The sequence below is a fragment of the Balearica regulorum genome, chromosome 12 (genome assembly GCF_011004875.1).
Source record: "Balearica regulorum gibbericeps isolate bBalReg1 chromosome 12, bBalReg1.pri, whole genome shotgun sequence".
Lineage (NCBI taxonomy): Eukaryota > Metazoa > Chordata > Aves > Gruiformes > Gruidae > Balearica > Balearica regulorum.
Genome location: NC_046195.1, coordinates 14,459,767 through 14,481,712, shown reverse-complemented (window position 1 = coordinate 14,481,712; position 21,946 = coordinate 14,459,767). Strand labels below are relative to the sequence as shown.

Here is a 21,946-nt window from a genome sequence, read left to right as displayed (position 1 = left end):
GGCACAAAGCAAAGTGAAAATTATGTGTGCTCATTTTCCATAGCATCTAATCTCTGGTACTCAAAGGTTCTCCAGGCAATAGAAGATTTTTAGGAGCAATATAATTTTTAAGTGGGTATTTTATCACCCAGAGAGGTAAAGGGGATTATGTGATTAGTACAAGGATTATTTTATTTGATGCAGATGTCTGCATAGCTGAAGGTCTCTTCTGACCTCATCATCTGAATCCATAACCAAAATGGCTTCAGCAGAGATTGACTCCCTTCTGCCTCTGCAAGTTTGCCTCTGGATAGTTCCTTAGCTGCTAACACAGATTGCTTTGTACAATGATGCTGAAGGAGAGGAACTGACCTGACTCATGGGATTGAGTCACTGCCCAGGGATGGGGGAAACTTTTCCTGACATCCACCTTTGGTCAAGGTGGGAGGTAGAAGTGTTAAGGGTAACTACTGTGAAAGAGCAGGGACGTGGAATACCTCTTTAAAACAAGCAGCAACAAAAATTGTTATTCGCATCAAATGCAATAATCAATCAGAGAAGGGATCCCTGCTTCATTTGGAGAAGAGAGATGGGAAAGAGAAGATGTTGAACCATGGGGACAGTTGGGTGAAACTTGGGTATCAAATGGTCTAGTTGCTCTCTATAGCTACCTTTATGCAGTGAGGAGATCCCAGGTACGGGTTTTACCTACGCAGCCGAGTTTGCCCAGCTACATTTCCAGTGAGCTGATGCTGCTGGCAGGGCTAGTTCAGTAGTGGTTCACATCTGGCTGGAGCATCGTGTTGTGCCAGCTGTGAGTGAGTGTCCCAGTGACTCCAGAACTCCTACGCCCTGAGAATTTTTCTCAGGGTGAACTGAGGATCTTTTAAAAGTTCACAGTTCCTTCTCTGTCTTGTAATTTACTCCTCTTCAAGTTGTTTTCTAATTTCACCACCTCCTAGATCCTACAAGGCAAGTATAAATCAGCTGGGGCCTCTAGTCTATTTTAAGCACAAGGACAGCAGATTTTTTTTAATTTCCTGAAAGCACAGAAATTACTGTGACAGCCGGTCCTGCAGCAGGGAGATGAAAGAGAAGCTGATGACACGAAGTGAATGAAACCAAGCAGATATTGCATGTAGTTACCAGTCAGATCCTTAGGATAGACGAGCAAGTTTGGGCTCATGAAGAAATCACTGAGGAGTGGGGTCAGACTTGTGATGCTCTCCTGGCCTGATCAGAGGTCTGTTATTCCCAGAAGACTATTTCAAGCCAACAGCTTATAACTTCATTTGGTGAAAAGGAGTCAAGGCACTGTCAGCAAGGCTGACTATTAAGTGTGGATACTTTTTTTTTTTTTGTGAAGCAGAAGAAAAAAATGTTGTCAGAAGTACTAATGTAGCCCAGACCTTTCTAAGGTACTCTTGTGAAGGTTCAACAAAGATGGATTTGATTTTTCCCTCCTGATATTCTGGCTATTGTGTCACGTGATGTTATTCTACGCTGTTACCTCCTGCAGAATATCAGAACTACCTGATAATTTCCATGAGTACTGATCTCTGGAAAACTGCATTTTCAATCAGATGTACTTTTTTCTAAAAGATGAATCATTTACTCGGAAAATGGTACGAGGTTTCAAGTAGAGATCTATCCCTTGGAGATTTTTCTCTTCAAAATGAATCACACAATCTCATGGGAGTTGTGGTTCAAGTGCTGCATCCTTCTGCTTGCCTCTGCCCGCAGGACAGTGGATGGACGATGTTTCCTATGAAACATCTGAGCTATCATGGAGTCCTCCCTCCTACTGGAAGAGAAAATCATGTTATGGGAAGGATACAACAGGCAGAAAGCTTTACCCAGAGAGCAGAGTGAGAGCGTATGGTATCTGAACTGTAGATCACAGAGGAAATTATAATGACAGCTTGAATCTAATGGTTTCGGGTTTAGGTTGATCTTTTCTGCTAAAAAAATCATCATTTTCAGAGGCAATATAAATATTTTTTCCAAGAATCTGTATTCTTGAGGTTATATAAATCACATATCTTCTCTCCCTCTGCTCTCCCCATGAACTTGATAACATTTCTATGCTGTGACTGCTACACTGCGTTAAGTCATTAGTGATGGAGAATGTATTTCATGTGGTTGGCCAGAAGGACCTGCCTTTCCAAGCTGCTCTCCTCACTCACAGCTTGGCTGCTCACCTGAATCTGTCCGTGCACAAGCATTATCAGAGGGGGAAACCTCCTCTGGGGATCCAGCTTGTCAGAGCTGCACCAACATAATGCTCGTGCTCATCCGAGTGGCGTGGTGGATTAGGTGTCAGAAGGCATTTGGTAATGTTCTGCACTGTTAATTATTGCAATCGCATTTCAGCAGGCTTGGCCGTGCAGAGACAGTTATTGGCACTGAACAGATCTAGGTGCTGGAATGGGGTTGTCCAAGGCAGTTTTCTCCCGATTAATTTATTATTGCTGGAACATAATGCTGTTCTAGATCAGGTATCTGGGGACCAGCAAGAGATGGTCCCCAGATGTGAAAGGAGTTAATTGCACGCGTTCACTGGGGCTGGCTCCTCCTGAGAAAGTCCAGCTCCCTGGTTTTACCATGGACGTGCTGTTTGACTATTATTTTCTAAAAGCTTTTAGCACCGCTGCAGGTGGGGATCTGCCTGTGGATACACCAGTGCACAGGGAGGGAACGAGCTTGTTCCCACGTGAATATCCAACTTGCCTTGTGTCTCCCAGCACACGTGCTGGGCAATGATGTGCTCGAATATATGAGTGAGGGTACAGCAGCCACGTGCTGCTCAGGCTGTCTGCCAGGTACTTGTGGTCTTCCATCTCTGTAACAGCTGAACAACGTGTTCTGCTTATTTTCCGATTCCTTGGCCAGTGCCTCAACCTCCCCTTGGATTTTCTTGGTGCCCAGCAGTACAGCCAGGCTTGGAGGGGGTGTGGAAGCATCTTACAAGTTGAAGCAGAGCTGGTCCATGCTGGAGGAGGCCCTGCCTGCCCATCCTACCATCTATCTGAGCCACAGGATGATGTGCTGTGTGCGTTAGCAGAATGGTTTTGCAGGTCCCAATCTGGCTTGTGAAATCCATCAGTGTTATTGAAACTAACCATCGGTCCAGCTTGAGACTGGTTGGCTGGATGCTTTGCTCTTATTTAACCAGCACACTCAATGTAGACAGTACATGCGAGGCGGGGGGGGGGGGGGGGGGGGGGAGAAAAGATTAGCAGAAAAAATTATAAAGGTTCATGCTTGAATGATCAAATTTTCTCTGAATAGCTGAATTGTAGAAAATTACTTTTTTCCAGCTTGTCAGCACCCAGCTGTAGAATTATATTTTTTAATTTCTTCAGATTTGTTGAAAACATAATTTGGTTTAAACAAAGGCAACAGATGAAGAAGGGCAATCGCTGGTTCAGATTATTAGGCAGTTTAGCAGTCTTACGAGTGTCTTCTCTTCTGTAAATCCCCAGGTGCTTCAGTACAATCTCTCTCCCTCTAATGGCTCTGAGAATAGCTGGGCACTGCAGGCAGCCTCTTGGAGAGGGCTGAGGGACTGTCTGCTTCCCGGCATCTAGACAGGACCATCTAGAATTGCCCAGAAATGCTGGTGGCCTGAAACCAGCCCAAAGCTTTTGCAGAAGCTCAGCGCAGTATTTCATTCTGCGGGTGCAGTTTGGGAGCGGTGGTCAGACAGCGGCGAGTAGTAATAGTAATGGCATTTAAGAAATTGCAATCCCTGCAGCTGCAACGTCCCAGGGATGGAGCGGTGCTGGCTTGTGGTGCGCAGTGTAATTCGGTACCAAGAGTGACACCCTGCACTTGGCTCCCTGTGCTTGGCAAAGGACCAGGACGAGGCAGCAGCTGTATCGCTTCAGGGGCTTGGCATCATCGAGTTTTGATGCCCTGGTCCCTTCAGCTTGTTCTTGTCTGACCGTTGCTGCGGTTGGGAAACCCTGCAGCCTGGCAGTCAGGGACCGTGGCCTGGGGATAAAGAACTTGGGTACCTCAATGAAGAATTGGTCCTGAGCATTTGGTCTTTCCTCTGCTGTTTGTGTTTCCCAGTGCTCTTTTCATGAGAGATTGCCACAGAAGGGAGGATATAGTCATTTTTTATGACCTTATGAACACAAGCAGACCGAGGTATGTTGGCATCCTCTTTAGTATACCAATCTGTTACAGATTATATAATGCCTGTGCTCATCGGTGTGGTTGAATTTCACAATCATTCTTACCTATGCAAGATACTTTAAAATACGTGGTGGTTTTTTCCAAACCTGACAATCTTGGCACTGTCACTTTAAATATAAGGCAATAATGTACCACATATTACAGTCAGCTGGTCTAAACCATACTAGTTCCTATGCTGGTTAATCATGTTTCCGCTCACCTCAACCCATAGGATATATTTAAAATATTTTTTTTTTTCTTCTGGACTCCTTTCCCAAAACAATAGATATGCAGGGAGGGGAGGGACGGGAAACTATGCGATTTCATATATACAAGCAGATCCCTACCTTCCAGACCTGCGTAGGAAGCCTGTCACATCCCGGCATAGCAGCATTGTGGAGTTAAAATCCTGACTGTAGTCATATTTTAAAAGTTTTGTTAGTCAGTGTGGCTTTAACGGCGTTCAGGCTCCACTCAGGTTCATGTCCACCCAGACCTGGGAGCAGTTCTCCTCACCGGTGTGTTCTGGAAAAAAAAAAAAAAAATTTTGCAATTGCTCATCATGCAGGATGTGGGTGTTACGGATTCATTAAGCGGTTGGGAATTGCTCCAGTGACAGCCTGAGGCAATTGGAAACAGTCATACACAAGATGGATTTCTTTATCAGACATTCCCTAGAAGACCGTTTATGATACCAAGAACGATGCTTGAGTCCAAAGTCGTCCTATCCTTATTTCTTAAATAAGCAAAACCCCCATTTTTAATTCATAGTGAAAGATCAAACAGGTCTGAATTGATACTACTCAGGAGTCTGCATATTTCATTACTTTTTGGCTTTTTAATCTTTTTTTTTTTTTACGAAAATAGCCAGAATTAAAGTGAAATGTTTCAGTTGCTTAAAATTATTTGATTGATCTGAACTGATATACCTGGACTTAAAAACTATTAATTATTCGGATTTTTTTCAGTCTGATTTGGGATGATATTATTTCTTACACTCACACAAAATAATTTCAGCCAGACAAACCCTTAAATTCATTTCTCCACTCAATTTTAACTCTCTGAAACTTCTTATGGCCCAGAGTCCAGAACTCCTGCTCATCAGCATTGCTCATCAACTCAAAGCTGTGAGGTGGTGAGAGCCTGCCTGGTTGTTTTCAGGATGCTTACAGAGACTGTTACTCTGAGATGTTGGTACAGAAAGGAGTTTTAAGATGTAGGGTCTGAAGGCTGGAGAGAGGAACAAGCCAAAGATGACCCCAGACCCCAGGTGGGGGGACTTGGCAGGACGGGGTGTTGCTGGGGTGAGGGAGTAGAGGTGAATGGCCGGGAAGGAAGGTGAGGTGCTGCTTCAGGAACGTATCTTGTGTGTGCATTGAATGAAGTCACCTTCAGTTTGAAGTTCAAATCTATAAAAGAAGAGTCCGAACACTTAATCATACTCTAATATTCTTAACAATCTAGTTTCGATTAAAAACTCACTGCCTCTGAGCACAGAGTCAAATGCTGTAGATAGATATAGACAGATGAGCTGCTCTCTACATCCAGAGAGCAATAATATGACCGCTACCTTCATTTAAAAATTAATTGTCCTTTTATACTTACAGTTCTTTCAGCAGAAAATCAATACTTTATTTCAGTAACTCTGACTTCCTATGAGCGTGACTTCTCCTACGTATCTGTTGCACTCAGGCAAGTTTAATTTTTGGTTTTTATCCACTGTTTGGCTTTTTGGTTTGTTTAGGTTTTTTGCTTGCTTTACATATTGGCTTCAAATCTTTCCGCTCAGCTTAGTTTATGCGAACTCATTTATTCAACCTAGCCCGCTCAGTTATGGTCAAGAGACAAATAATCTTCCCTCAACACTTGCTTTTAGCCAGTCATAAATTACTGGATATCAATATTTCCTCTGAAGACTAAAGACATCATTTATGGGTGCCTAAAAAGTTGAAAACAAATAAACACATAAATCAATCTGGGGAAAGTCTTAAATTGCTGTTGCACAAATGTTTCCTTCTTACATAACCCCGTGGCAAGAATAACATTAATCTTCATTGAGAAAAAGATGCAACATACACTTAAAATAACTGTGGGCTGCTTATAATTTGAGAGCATCCTAAATCAAATAATCATTTCTCACTCACTTGAGGAGCATGTGGTAGTACTTGTTAATAAAAGAAAAAAAAAAGAGGTTGTGCTTAGGAATAAGTCACTGTTTAGAGCTATTGAGCTAGCTGATGGACAGTTGGGCTCTGGAGAGAAAGGTCCTTACAGTCTCCTCAAGTTCAACTAGCATGGATAATCCTTCATTAAACTGTGCTGAAGTGAGAGCCTGAGAACATCTGGGAACCTTTTTCAGAGGGGGGAAAAAAAACCCCCCTGGAAATGGTAGTTCAGAAGTAATGGGGTGGGTAGAGTCAGTGGTGGACTTGATGAATTTCTGGCTCCTGGGCACAGCAATGGGAAGTGCTAGGACCTCAGCAACATATACTAGCTAAACAAGGGCAGGTAAGCCAGGACCCAGATTGTAATGTCTTTGTATTTGCTGCGTTACAGTCCATAGGGGAGCAAGAGAAGAAAGGACATCCAGTGCTCCCTCAGACTCCAGTTCAGGGGTTTTGCTAAATCTCCCCAATACCGTCCTCAGCTGGCCAGGCTCTGAGCAAGCTGCAAGCCAACAGCCCAGCAAAAAGGAGAGCAGCATCTCCTGTGCATGCTGCAGGGACATTTCTTTGGTTCCCTATTTGCGTTTCCGCTGTGGGTGTGAGCTGCAGTGATTTTGTAAGGTGGTTCAACCCGTCCTCCTTGCAGTACTTGCTTCCACCCGGGGCGGGGGGCTGTTGGGAACACTGATTCAGCAGGTGCTGAAATCCTTTAATAGATAATGCCAGGAAAATGCAAAGCAATAGCTATGATATGCAAAGTTTAGATGGGCTTGAAAAGGAATGTCTGTCTGCAGCAGGGCTATCCTTCATTCAACACGTGTTTTGATAAGGAGCCTGAAGCTGCTTTTCTTATCACCCAGGGCTATGATGCACAGTGTGCGTGTCCCCTTTCATCACGGTGAGTGGCAAATGTAAAGGAGTCTTAGAGAAACAAATGGATTTGGCTTTTAAGCCAAGGCTTGTAAGGTCTGACTAGATATGATATGAACTCATTTTAACAGAGTATCTGCTGTTTAAACTCTCTGCTGTTTAAATCCTATGGAAGGAGACAAACATGCCTGTTGGTCCTGTCAGTTATTTTATAAATTAAACTGTGGCTGTTAGCCAGCAGAACTCTAAGCAAAGCTATGTGGAAATTTTTCACTGCAGCAAAGCTGACAGGGAGGAAAAAAGAGAAACATAATTTCTTCCACTCGGGCTCTGAAGATTTTTTTTTTTTTACAAAAACAAAAGATGCACTTTGAGGTAGAACAGCAACTCCTTTTTGCATGAATACTTACCTTGTGGTGGTTATTTCCAGTATTCTCTGGGAAGAGTATCTGCAGGATACTTCAGACACATCTTTTGCCTTTTCATCTTGAAAAGCTACATACGTGTGGTCAAAATGTTGATACAGCCTCAGTCTGATTTGAGGAAAAGTATTGTGGGTGAATGCTTATCAAAATAGCTGGGTTATACCTGCCACAAACGTTGGCATGAAAAAATCACGTAGCCCTGCTTAATTTCTGAATTCCTTATTTAAAATGAACAGTTAAATTCTCACTAATGAAGGAAGCTCGTAGTCAAGAAGGTACTAATTTTATAAGTCAGAGGCAAAACAGAAAAAAAAAGTTACTATGGCAAAGCTACCTGTAAAAGTTGTAGGTTTTGTGTATGCAAGTGTTCATCAATCCATACTGATAACTAATTCATGAACTTTTTTTAATACAAACTTTTTTCAGATACTTAGAAGCTTGTGGGGAGAGGGATTTCATCAAATAAATGTAAGCAAAAATAAAGCTCAAAGTCCAGAGTGCGTTTTGGTTCAACGCAAAACAACACAAATTTTACACTGGGCTCCTATCAAAGATGCTGCTCGTGTCTGTTCCTTTTCAGAACCAGTTTAGTCCGCTGGGGATAGTAAGGATGGAAGTTTGTAGCTTGTGCTAATGCATATAATTTACTGTGCTATTTCTCTTCTGTTTCTTTGTGGTGATCTAATCAGAGGTGTGATGCCAGCTGAACTACATCCATCATATCTTAAACTGAAAAATTTTTGCAAAGGAGTCTTAAAGATTGAATGAATAAGCCATGAGATGTAGAAGTGTTCCTGTGTAGGAACGTGGATTTGACTGCAAAGCAGGACATGACGTTATAAACTGTTCAGCATCTGTTGCCAGGTCACTGGGCAAAAACGGACCTAGAGCAGGAACAGCCCTAAAGCCCAGAAATGTTGTTGGGTAAGGATCAAAAACCCTTAGAAAACATTGGCAAAACCAACCCTACTTTTAAACATTTATCTCTCTTCACTGGTATGAGGAATTGGAGGAAAAAAATAATTGAAGATCTGAAATGAAAAGTTAGGGGCCCCGGGTGATCTGAAAGGGGTTTGGGTTCAGGTTGTTTCAGGGAGCAGTGCTTTGTGCTATGTGAGACATCCTGAGAAGCTCACTGCTCCTCATCCTCTCCAGCTGGAAAGCCAGAACTGTTGCAGCATGTTGGCTAATTTTAGTTATAATTTGCCAACAAGAGTAGAAGTATCATTACTAGCTTTTCCCTGTTCTCTTTTCTCAAGAGAACAGTTTTTCTCTTACTATAAGAACTGGGAGAATGAAAATTGGCCCGTTTTCAGAGACGCTGAGTGCCTGGAGCACCATCTGGAATCAGCGTGACTGGCCAAACAATTCAAGATCACAGAAAATCTTCACGTTTTCAGACTTCTCCCTTTCTGTACAGTTCTGCACGTGAATACTGCACAAAAGCTTCTTTCTGATGAGGATCCAGTTGGCATCCAGATAAACTATATTTTTCAACTGTCTCCCAGTGGGGATGGATTGCATTTTCCTTCAGAGAGAGGCCAGATGATTTTTATTACAAATGAACCAAAACCTTGAGGCAGGACATGCGTTACACTTCCATGACAGCACTGGCAGGAGTGAAGGATCCTGATAAGGATTTAAGGATAATTGAACTCTAGTCTCCAGCTCTGCAGGTAGATATCAAATATAGCAGCCTCCAAATTCTACATGTCACCGAGCGAGGCTGAGTGAAAGGATAAATGGCCCATTGCTCAGAAGAGCGAGGAGCAGTTGGGATCCTGAGTCTGTCCCAGCTGCTCGTGGTCTCTGTCTCTTGTGCTTCCTAGGGCATGCGGGCTATATCTGTACTAGTAAATCAAATGTGTCCAAGACTATTTTTTGGCATTGAGGCTGGCTGGCAAAAAGCAGCCCATGCAAATACTGTTAAAATTGCTTGACTTCTGTGGCAGGTCATTATACTGTAATGTGGTTATATAGAGGGATGACAAAACAAACTTGTAAACTTTGAGTATCTTTTAGTTGCAGAATATATTTATGAAGAGTGCCAGATGGATGGATCTAAAATATAGTTTGTATTTAATCAAAGATAGAAGAGTAAAAAATTATCTCTGAGAATGCTAAAGTGATTGGCCGGTTTCTGAATGGGCTTTGGTGGCATGAGGTGGGCAGAATACTGATTTAGTGACCACCAGTAGAGCCTGACGCTGAACGCTGTCCAAGTGGTGAAAAGCCACCCAACGGCTCTTACCCTGGTTGTCATTCCCGTTTCTGTGGCGTGCTCCCCGGACCATCTCCAAGCCTGTGATCCTCAGGCACCCCAGCCCTGGGTGCTGCTGCTAGCTAGGCTGTAATGCAGCATCCCTGAAGCAGGTCTGATCTGTGCTGGTGATGGCTTTGGCCATAGCTTTCTCTGTGCTTGGGGTTTTGGGGGTGATTAATGCCTTTTCATTCCCTCCTTCCCTCCCATCCCAATCTGTATTGGTGGTGTTACCAAGTACAGCGTATGACCCCAGTTTTACCTGTGTTTCTACATGGGGGGTTTTTTTGATCATACTCTAAGTACACGTGCAGCCATTTCATCACATCAAGAAAGGTCCTTTCCTCAGCCGGAAGCTCATTGACTAGTCTATAAAACTTGTAGTCAGAGCCACTCTTTAATTAAAACTTTACTGAAAGGAGCTTTGATTCCAGCCATGTATTACAGCTTGATGTTGTTTTCTTTGTCACCGCAGCAGATTGTTGGAAGTGTAGTCCTTGATTAAAAAGATTGTGTGCAATTACATTCCATCTCCACATCTTCAGCTAGATCAGTAGCTTGTCAGTGGGTCATTGGGAATCAGACTGCCAGAACCTTTGTACATGTTCAATTTATAAAAGATTGTGTTTCTGGCACAGCACTCGACAGTCCTGTACAGCCAATACCTTATTAATGTGCCATTAGCTGCAAGGAACACTTTTAAATGAACCTGATGTACAGGGAGTGACGAGGGCTTGCCTGAACTGACTCAGCAGTTTGGAAGGTCTTTTCTCCCTTGCAGGGATCGCACTCACTTCTGAATGTGCTCGAATATTCTGAGCCTAAATGCTTTTTTTCCCTTCTAACCACCTTTATTATTTTGGTTTCTGGTGGACTAGGGTCACTGTAATTTGAAAGCAGGTCAGTGTGCTGAGGAATAAATACCTTCTATTAGGGATACCTCTATAGAACAATTACAATGGTCAAGGGGATGATTAGTTGGTTTACAAGTGCCTGAACAAGATGGAACTCTTCAGTTTGGGGAAAAAGGTGGCTGAGGAATAATATGTTTGAGCTATACAAAATCACAGATCAGGTGGGTGGCAAAATGGTTTCCTCCTAATTAAAAAAAAATTCACCAGTTTCCAAAACAGGGAAACTTGGGGGCATTCAATGGAACTAGTAGGAAATGAGCTTGAAACAGGAAAAAAACCAATAAAAATACTTCTGCCACAGGAGACTGGAGACAGTACCAGGAGGCTCAAAAGGGGTTGCATGAGTAATGGACAACAGGTCCACAAATAGACTCTGAAAACACGAAGCAGAGGTCTTCCCTACAACTCCCCTAATACAACAGTCATGGGTGTTGGAGGACGGACTGCCAAACGTGGCTAGGCTTACGTGGCATCCCTAATGAGCATCTCCCTGTGACACTGTCAGAGACCACACTGGGCCGGATGGACCACTGGTCTGACCCAGCAACAGGTTTCTTAAGCTCTTATTTCTTTGATTGCTGGTGCTTTAAGGCTGACTCCTGGAAACTCCCCATTAAAAAAGAGAAAATATGAAAGGTCTGGTTCAATTTCAGCTTCAATCTCTATTTATATCTTTAAGTAATATAGCTCTAATAGTTTAAAACCAGGCACTGATCTTTGCTTCTAGTTTAACTGTCTCTTTATATTTACATATTCAGTACAAAAATGACATTCCTCAAAAGCTTTTCATGCATGAAAGGAAACTAAGCTCAAACAGCTCAGTCCTATGAATAATAAGGTGAGATGTGTCCCAGTGGGTCTCTGCCTGCCCCCGACTGGTACTTGTTTATTTATTGTCACAGGCTCATTTTACGTCTGTGCTCTTGGAGATTTAGTTAATTGCAAGTGCTGGCAACAGAGACTAGTTGTCTCGCAGAACGCTTGACTTTGGGCCAGAAATAAGTACACATCTAACAGATAGAAATTACACCCCCAAATCCGCGTGTCCTGAAACAGAATTACCTTTGAGCACCGTCTCTCCAGACACGTAACTCAGTACTGAGCATCCTGCCAATGATCTTTAAAACTACGCAGGGAGCAAGATATGATGATACTATTAGGATTAACTAAATTTTCCTGCCTCGGTTGGTGTACTTCTATGTTAAGATTTATTTAGGAACTAACTGGACAGCAGTCATACCTCAATACAGAGATAGCCTTTTATAAGGCAAATTTTTATATATGTGCAAATGCAGATCTGAAACTACTTGGTTTTTTTTTTACTAAGTGTTCTTTTCTTCCCCTTGGATTGTTTTCCCTGCAAAGTCTTCTAGATGGTCCTGGTGCTGTGTGGTGTGGTAAGGAACAACTCCACATCACCCACAGGCTCAGAGTCTGGGAGCATCTGGAAGGACAGGACCTTCAGCTCAGAAGCAGCACTTGCAGAACTGCAGCTGAGCAACAGCAAAGCCTGGTGCTGTTCCATCAGCTACTCTGGCTCTTGTGCCAGCAAGAGTCAGGTTTCTTAAAACAGGGTTTTGACTGAGGAGGGGGAGAGGGAAGTGGCAGAAAGAGCCTTTGTAACTCCATCGTGGTTCAGCAAAGGTCTCTTCTTAGAAGATGAACAAAGGCAACTGGTTTTCATCAGTTTTGCAGCGTTTCTGACATTAGCTGATTGGCAGAACTAACAAAGCCCGTTGATCTTCTCCCCTGACATTGCAGATTAACATGAAGAATTATCTGGTTGCAGTGGCTGGGGGAAAATGGTTTCCTCTTTACTAAAAAACCCTGTCCATTTGTTTCAGGTTTTTTTGTTGTATTGACACACAGATGGGACCTCTACACACGTACAGCCTGGGATGCAAAGGTGTGGGGGATGCTCAGGCTTCGTGCGGCAGGAGCTAACACAGACCACAGGGATTCTCTATGGCAGGACAAGGCAAGGAGCCTTGGTTTGCTTCAGGCTGGTCGTTTAGAGCAGGATGGTTCCAGTCACCTCTAAGACCTCAATTTTAGCAGAGTTTAAGTGTTAACACTTCTAAAGGAAGGCAAAAAAAAATCCTATGATCTGTTCTATTTTTCTGAATAAGCTGAAAGCAATTATTATCTAAGAGTAATATATTAAGCAAAGCTACAAGGAAGCTCCTTTAATAACAGAAACTCCATCGCTGCCTCACGGTCTGTAAGTCAGGTCAGTGCCTGGCAGCGCTGTGCTTTCAGTTTAAGCCTGCTCCGCAAATTGAACTTTGCAGATTGAGATTGAGTCAAGCGTCTCCGTCCATTCACACGACTGCCCCAACTGCACCTGCAGCCTTGAGGGGGGGCAGGAATGGAAAGTAGCCTGAGCCTGCTGTAAAATTTAGTTCTTACAGGTTCACCAAGCCTCCGAGTTGGAAAGAGGTGTATTGGCTAGTTGGTACAGAAGACAGAGTGTGGGGAGGGGTTGGAGAGGCTGCTCACAAACAGCCTGACGCACATAACGTTGCCAAGGTCAGCAAGCCCGTCGTGCTATCCAGAGTAAATAACGGGGCTTGTATGGTAGAGCTGCCTAGGGCATCTTTCCTGGGTTGAAGGAACATTGCAACCGCAGACCATTCAAAAGCAGAGATATACAATGTGAAGCTAGAAAATAGTGTTTTATGTCATGTTAAATTATGGTCTGCACATTGCTAGGTACCTTTCTTGGAATGACTTTCCCCAGCAGAGGACAATGTTTGGCTCGCATTTACTTGACTGCAAGCACCCTTGAACTAAATTAGTTTTGTAAATGTTGGAGTGGCAGTGGGCGGGTTGATTTCTAGAAAAGTTCTTTTAATAAAAATGCCTCATAAAAACTGCATTGAATTCAACCAGGAGGACTGCAGGCAGCTAGGAACTTCTGATTGCTTCACTTTAACCCAGTATTTTTTGGCTAACCAAAATACAAATGCCTGACAAATGTCATCATCTTTCTGGCAAATGTTCCTGGTGAGCAGGAAAATAAAGGGCGGTGGTATTCACACGGACATCTGGTCGGTCAGGTCTGAGAAGTTTGTGCTTCCAAGACACCTATGTGAAATCAGTGGGCCATATAGGCTGACAGCCTGCACTTGGCATTTCCCATATGCTGCAATATGACAAGCACAAACTTTACCCCTCCTCCTCCCCAACTTTTTTTTTTTTGCGAGTGTCACACACTGACTCACTACTGGCTATGCAGTGGGAAAGAGAGTGGTGTTTGTGCATTGCTGGGTGGGTCCACATGTCTGAAGGCACCATCTTGACATCTTCCAAGGCCTCCATAAAACCAGGTCTAAGAGCTAAGCAGGCTCAGGAAACCCTGCTGAACTTTGAGGAAAGCCTTTCTGCCAGAAAGGATGCTCTAACTGGAACATCACCTCACCTTCTCTGCCAACTAGCAAACTCCTCAAAGGGTTTTTCTCAAAGGGAAGTCCAAGCAGAGTTTTGACTTTGAAAAATATATGCCAGCAATTATCTGATATTTAGTATGGTCAGTTCTATTGATATGCAATTTTTAGTAGGAACTGTTTAGATTATAGTAGCAGCACGTAAACCTAAGCTTGACCACAAAGACTGGTGTTCAAATTATTCCTTTGGCAATTACTGAAGGTATAGTTTAACGTAACAAGTCTTTGCAGAAGTCTTTAGTCCTGATAGGCTGTTTTGTCCCAGCTTAAAACTTCTCTAGGCTTATGACGTAGTTTCCTGAATGCTACACTGGGGTTTTTTGGTTCTGGTTGGTTTTTTTTTTTCTTGGTGACCTGCTGCAGTGGATACCAATTAAAGCATTTGCCAAGTTTCTTATAAATATAACCTTGAAACTGTATTAGCAGTCTAATGGTGAAATGTAGCTAGCCTATGCATATCTGTCTATCAAATGACAAGTAAGTGCAGTGATTAAGAATGAATGCAGATCTGCTTTTAAGAAATTGGGGACATTCTTACTGCACACCACTCTGGTACCTGTACCTGCTGGTTTATGCTGTAGGGACTCCCCTCCATCCCTTTCTATTTAAAGTCTTCTGACAAAGCTAATTTTGGTAGCAAGCAACTTGCATCAATAGCATTTAGGGAATACGAGCATTTGTGTTTTCAGGAGTTCTCATGTGTTGCCCTGAATTTCAGATGTGGTTTGTCTGTTGTTGAAACTATGTATGAAGACATTTCAGTCACTGAAGTCAGATGCATTTCAAAGTGTAGTAACTTGTTCCTCCTGCAAGTTTTGCTTCTTCCAGTGGAAGTGTGATGGTTTGCTATATGTTTAGGAAAATTCCTTCATAACACATTCACCCTTTTTACCCATAATCTGTTGGATAACTGATAGTATCAGAGATTTGCTCTGTTATAGAAAGTGACTCTTAAAAACTGTCTTCCTTTCTGTTTTTTTTTTTTTTAATCTTGAGAACCTAACCCTGAAAACTTAGCCTGGGAACTGAGTCTAAGTTCTTTGCTACCTCATGAATCACCATCCTGGGAATGATTCTGCACTGGAACTTGGAACAGCCTAATAATTCAGGAGCCAGGAGACATCCCAGCTCCCCCACACACCCTGGCCTTACATATTGCATTGCTGCATTGCTACTGGATATAAAAAGCCTACAGAATCTGTTTCAGCCAGGAAGCAGCTGGGACTCTGAATGCAGATGAGAAGTAGACTTAATTCACTTGAGTAAAAAGAGGTCAATAAAAAATGAACATTTTTTTCCTGTCTATAATTGCATTTTAAGTACATAAGTAGATGATGGTAACCATGTGCTAAAGGGTCCAACTGTTCTTAATTGATTAAAATAGCTTCTGAAGACTGTTTCTATTAAGGATTTAACACAACATACTGTTATACCACTGCGCAGGATGGGTTGCAGTTAACTATGGCTCTCTTCTCTGGGTCAGGCAGCTTTGAATTCACGTGGTTTTCCTGGATCAGATACTTTCCCTTGGTACTGACAGTCACCCCCCTCTGCCCCGCTAACCTCAATAACGGGGCAATAGCAACGTGTCTGGGGTCTTTAGCACCAAAACCCCCGCTGTCTCCCACGTGAGCTGAAGGAGCCTTTTCCAGTGGTTATACAAAGTTCAGCTGCTAGAAAGAGGGAGAGGTTAGTGGTCAGCCAGGCTGAGTGGAGGGTATTGTGCTCAGCTGCTCTTTCCTCTCTTTCCTTTCCCTCTACTCCAATGCCAAATCTCTGGTACACAAACCGATAACTTCCCCCTTCGCGGCCTGGAGCAGGTCTGGGAGTGACTGTAAGGGTGGTTATGGTGGCAGGGGGGCTAGCAGGAAGGGGAGAGATGGATAGTTTTGGATGGAAAGCTGGAAATAATCATTTATCCCAGGTCAGTAGGGTGAGGAAGGTCATGTCCTGCTGTATCCTGGTAAATAGTGCATTGAGCTGTAGAAAAACAGACATAGGAATTGAGCTGTGGGATCTTCAGACCTAGGACTCCATCTGTTCTGATGCAAAGTCTGCTTATATTTCATTTCTTGGAGACAGGGGAAAAAAGTGAATATCTCCTCTGTAAGATGAGACAGTAAAATCAAGAGTCTGTTTTTTCTGTACATGGGACATTCTAGGAAAAGTCATTTTCTATAGGGTCCTAGAATGAAACTATTATTTATCCTGCCCTTGTCTAAATTAAGGCTTTTGTTCTCCAGCCAAAGAATGAGAAGTGCACTTCTGAAGTGTCTTGAAGTTGGCTGCAGTACAGGTTGCTCAATATTAATTAAAAATAAAAAACAAAAAACCTAGCATAATCATCATGGCAATACCAGCTCGGTGTTTTATCCCACCTCCTTTAAACAGACTAAATAAATCATCGACTTAATAATTTTCCACAAAGTAGCATGCCAACTGCTCCAGTCTACTAGCATGCAGGCAGACAACAGAATCCTGGCAGAACTTTAACACACACATTTGAAAGGCGGCATCTCTGGGCTTTGTCTTTTAATTGCAGAGCATTAAATCATACAATCCATCTAGCTCTAGGCTCTCTATCTCAGCCATGTCTTATGTTAACCTGTTGTCAAAATAAATTTGATTTGCAAGCATACAAGAGTCAGGATGATATTTTAATTTTAGATCACTTCTCCCAATGCAATTTTCACCTGAGGGTTTAAGCACATGCCTAACTTTAAATATGTACTTAGGGCAGCCCTAATTATTGTAAAGCAAGTAAGGCCAAGATACCTAATTGTGTTTGGGTTCCTAAGTTCTCATAGACTTTAATGAGAATGGAAGTTCCTAGGCAGGATTTAGGAGCCAATCTATTCCTATGCCTTTCACTTTTAACCTAAATTCAACTAAAACTATCAGACTTAAATGCATGCTCTAAGTATCTGCTTGTTCTGCTGGATGGCACCTGGACATTGCGGTCATTGTACTGGATATGGTACTTCTCTTTCCAGTCTCCACCTCTGCTACTGAATTTTAAGGCTGAAAAATTGAAGCATTGCTAATTACAAGTAGGAAGGAACTTTCCAACTTTAAAAATGAATGCATTTATCTGAAATTCTCCCTGGAACTGAGATTATTTCCTCATACCTCAAGAAACAGTAACAATCTCCTTCCTGTAGGTCAATGTGTATGCATTGATTTAAATCCATGTGACAAAGTATATCAGATTTAGCAGAAAAAACAACTCATAAATCTATGCTGACGAGGCATATTTGCCAAAAAAAAAAAAAAAGGCTAGAAATAACTTGCTTAGTAAATTAATACGCAGCCTTTGACATCACAAGTGCTTCAGACTAACATCCACACAGCTGGTAAAATGGAAGATTGTCATCTTGAATACTAAATGGAAGGAAGGTCAGAGAAATTAATTAAGCAAATATATAGCAAGCCTGACCTAGCAGTCACTAGAAACTCAAATCAATGGGTATTCTCCTTGCAGGACAAAAACATTAAAAAACTGTGAACTTGGACCAAGTAAATAGAAATTTATTGTGGCAGACTTTTCTTCTGAGCACAGAACCTTTTCAGAGCATTTTATTTACAAATGTTGGACTCTTCCATTTTGTAACTGAAACCAATTCAATGCTTACAGAGACCTCAGCTTCATATAACTATTTCATCAGCATTTGCCCCAAACAGCAGCTAGTTTTTCAGTGTCTGATCTTATTACACAAAAATCCATGCTGCTTACAGTACCCACTTTCATTGTTCATTGTATTGCAGCCTGCTTTTAGATCAATGAATGATTTCTCCCTTTGTATTCAAAGGGACATAATATTGGTAACTGCTGTTAGGTGTTTCAAGTGATAATCTTTTAAGAAGAAAAACTATTCAGCGCTCAGATTCATTTGCTTATACACTAAAATTTGCAGGGCTGTATTTGTAGATAGAGTTTGCCAAATGCTGCGCTTGGTGACAATAATACAATCTGGGAGTGTTACACTGGAAGCACTGAGCATTAACTGGGAATAAAACTTGGTTCTTCTCCATGGCTGATATGGTTCAGTTGTAGATAAATTTATCTCCCATAGCGCTGTGTGCTTTGTACGTTCCCTGTGCGTTCCGCTTCGGTAGTCCGCTTTCCGTTATTTTGATTTTATGCTGGCATAAACCTATGGTAAGACAGTGCTGTACAAACTTTATGACCTCAAGGAATTATTTGGGACATGGTGAACTAGGCATAATTCTGTCCTCATTTATCCCCAAAAACAGTGAAGTCCATAAATTGTCTTCCATCTCCTTTGGCATGCAGTGGCACTCAGGAAAATGCTATGCAGAGCTCTCCATCACGCAAGTGTAGGCTGGGACCCTGTGGCCAGTTAAGACAGCAATGTGAAGACTTGCCTCCAAACAGCAAGCAGAGAAAACCACAAGAGTAAATCTTCTTGATTTCTCCTTCCTTTTTTATTTTTTCTGTGTGTGTATAAAAAAAAACCCAAAACAAACCCTCACACAAAACAATTCACACAGATACTAGAGCATCTATCTGTGGATCTCCTTTTACTTTAGAAATGTGCTTTTCCTCATTTCACACCCTCTGAGCTTGGTGAATTCTATTAATCCTGTTTTAAAATATGGAAATATGGGAGAACTGAGCTGTGTATAAGGTCAAGCCTCTTTTTCTTTTTTTAAAAAAAAAGCTTCTTGTAAGGGTTTGACTCTGGATACTTAAGTGATTCTCCATTCTGTCTAGAAATGTTTGGTCCTATGCTTCAGCAAGATGAGCTCTTGCTGTCCCACCAACACTAGCTTTCCCATCGTACATTATCTATAACACTCAAAATTTCAGCTGCAAGCTATAATTTTTGGCTGCTAATATAGCAAATTAGGTGAGAAGGGTGTTGTATTGCTGCGATTCAAATGTTGTTTGGAAATGCTGAGGCATATTAAAGTACTTTGATGTCATTTAATGAATAATAAATGTATTTATTATTGCTATGCCACTCAAGCAGGGAAAACAACATTGGCTTGGATGGAAACATGTCAGCAACCACTATTCAGAAAACAGAAGTTGATTATATACAAATCTTTCCTCATATAGAAGTATTTTCTCGAGCGCTTTTTGCTCATCATTTCTTCCTCTTTGCAAAGGAAAATTGTGGGTTTTTTCCCCTCTGCATGCACTTGCACTTTCTTGCCCTTTTAGTTCCAGCAACTGGAAACTATTTCTTCATTCTCCTTTTGTGTAATCTGGTGAAAAAATGCTTTCATTCCTTTCCAAATTCCTTTTCTAAACAGTAACTAGCAATGACTTTACGGAGCAGTGATTTTTGCAGCACCCTCAGAGTCCCTGTAGTTGTTCTGCCTGTACAAGCAAATGCAGCATATTTTTGAGAAGGATTGCGAGTAAACGACCCCAGATTTTACGTTCTGTGCTGAGACTGGCGTCACATTTTTAAACAGTAGTTTCTCAGAAAGTTACTGAGAGTTGTCTTTGCTATTTTGAAGATGGGGCTATTACTTATTCAGATGTGCCCTCTCTTGCAAAATGTGTTTTTACAAGAACTTTACTAGCTATTTAATAATCTGCATGCCAACTTGTTTATGGGCTCATTGAATGACATGTTAATCAAATACAAGTTTATATTAGCCAGAGCTGTGTGAAGAAAAAAAAAATAGTGCTAATACAACCAGAAGAAACTATAAGAAATCAGAAAATTTTGCCTGGAAAATCTGTTTAGAAATAGTTTGTTCTTCATATTCAGTTCTTCAAATCATGGAGGGAAAAACTCATTAAGATAATCTTACAAGAGTGGAATCAATCGAGTGGAAAAAAGAACCAACAGTTAGCCCATATGTCATATGAGTAAACCCAAAAAGTTATAGAAACTTGACTGTTTTTCTCCTTTTACCTCTGACATAAAGTCATAGTTAGAGCATTTACTGATTTTTTTTTTTATGATAACACAAATACAAGGAAGAAAGTTGAGATCATGATTGAGAGCCTAGTTCTGATTTCACTTATCCTAGTAAGTACTAGATCGGATCTGTCTTTCCTCACCCCTACGTGTTTGACCTTCTAACTTTATTCCTTGTTTTAAAATTCCTTTTGGTTTGGCTTTAAAGGTGGGGAATATGCTTAATGGCAGCAGTGACACGGCATTGCACTCAGTAGAACTGGCACAGCCATCTGAAGCCTTGTTTGCAGCTGCTCCTGCTTTTTGCTCTCTTATAGAAGCATTTTGTGAAAATCCATTATTTTAGAGCGAAATGCATCAATAATGGAGGAAAAACAAAAATTTTGAATAGAAAGACGTTGTTTGCTACTATGAAGTAGGGTGGGAGATTAAATAATAGATCACGTACAAGAAAGGTTGAAAATTAGTTTAATCACTCAAAAAATTTTGAAGGAACGGCTACTCTTATTTTCCCCTGATGGTTACTACTCTGTTTTATGGCTTAAACTGCTCTAAAAAGTGCTGACTTTCTCAGTGCAGTAGAACTTCCAGATATTTCAGAAAAATGCTATTGGGCAGTTGCATAATAAAATTAATGTCTGCTTGCAATCATATACCCTGCTGCTGTTCAAAGATCCTCTTCTCTCAGGAAACCCAGTGACTTTAATAGAACCGGTGGAGAAACTTTTCTTTTCCTGATCATATTTTCCAGATATCCAATGAGTGTGCCACTTTGTTGGATAATATGATGAAGAGGGGGGAAAAGATAGCGAGGAAAATGTGAGAGCTGCAGCTCTAGTTTGGTGCTTTAGAAGAATTCTTTCCACCACAGCCCCTTCCTCTCTGAAGAACAGGGCACCGTGGTGGTACTGCTCTAGCTCCAGGGTGAGGCAATTCTGGTTTTGCTCTGCTAGAATGAGACTTGCCGCATCGAGGGGACAAAAACTTCTAAACTGTGTGGAAGCATCCAATTTAAATTGCTCATTTTTCAGCTTACACAAGCCCTACACAGGGAGACAGACTTAAACAAAAAAACTCTAGTGATTGGCATCTACTAAAAAAAAAAAAAAAAAAAAAAGATATTTTGTTCACAGAAAAAGGCAAAATACTAAATGTTATTAACCTTTTTTGAAAAACAGAGGGGTTTGTGGTTTTTTTCCCCTCCCAAGATTATCTGTTCAGAGGAAAAGTCAGGTTCTTGCAGAAAACAGATTTGAAATGCCATACTAACTCTTTTGGTTATCATCCATGATCTTTGGCCAGAGAAACAGTGATGGCAAAGTCCTTTGAGGGGTTCGCAGGGCTTCTCTGCTTCCAGGATCACAGCTCTGAGACAGGAATTTGGGGATGTGATTATTTCCTTGGGGTTCTGTTTTGGTGTGATGGTGATGCGATAGGAGAATGATTTGTACCAAGCATCACTTGTAAGGAGGGAGAGAACCCTTCTGCAATACTTCTTTGAGATGATCAGACTCTTGTGTTGCCTGACAGTCATTGGGAAATGATTCCATGGTGAGAATGGCCTGTCCAATACACTGGACTCTGTGCCCCAGTTGTCATGAAAAATCATCAATTGAAATTCTGTTTTCCCTGTAGCTGAAACCAGTTCCCTGCAGTTACTCCTTCCTCTAACAGCTGTCCGGCCGCTCGTGCCCAGAGGTGAGCTCGTGGCAGGAGCTACCCCTTCCTGAGCATCTGAGAGTGCCCAGGACATCCCAGTCAGGGCTCCAGACAAGTCACTGCTTGTTATTTCTGTAACTTCTAGC

The 21,946-nt window shown here is 41.8% G+C and overlaps 1 protein-coding gene across 3 annotated transcripts in view; it reads right to left on the bottom strand.

Moving 5' to 3' along the window:
- CTXND1 (cortexin domain containing 1) overlaps nucleotides 1–21,946 on the bottom strand; it is a 36,122-nt gene that overhangs the window by 4,029 nt on the left and 10,147 nt on the right. The window contains exons 2-3 of one of the 3 annotated variants that reach the window (XM_075764292.1): nucleotides 7,607–7,729; nucleotides 4,509–4,686 (exon numbers count right to left, since the gene is read on the bottom strand). The gene's annotated coding sequence lies outside the window, so the exon portion shown is untranslated. The remainder of the gene's footprint in view (nucleotides 1–4,508; nucleotides 4,687–7,606; nucleotides 7,730–21,946) is intronic. The other 2 variants (XM_075764293.1, XM_075764291.1) reach the window with 2 other exon arrangements.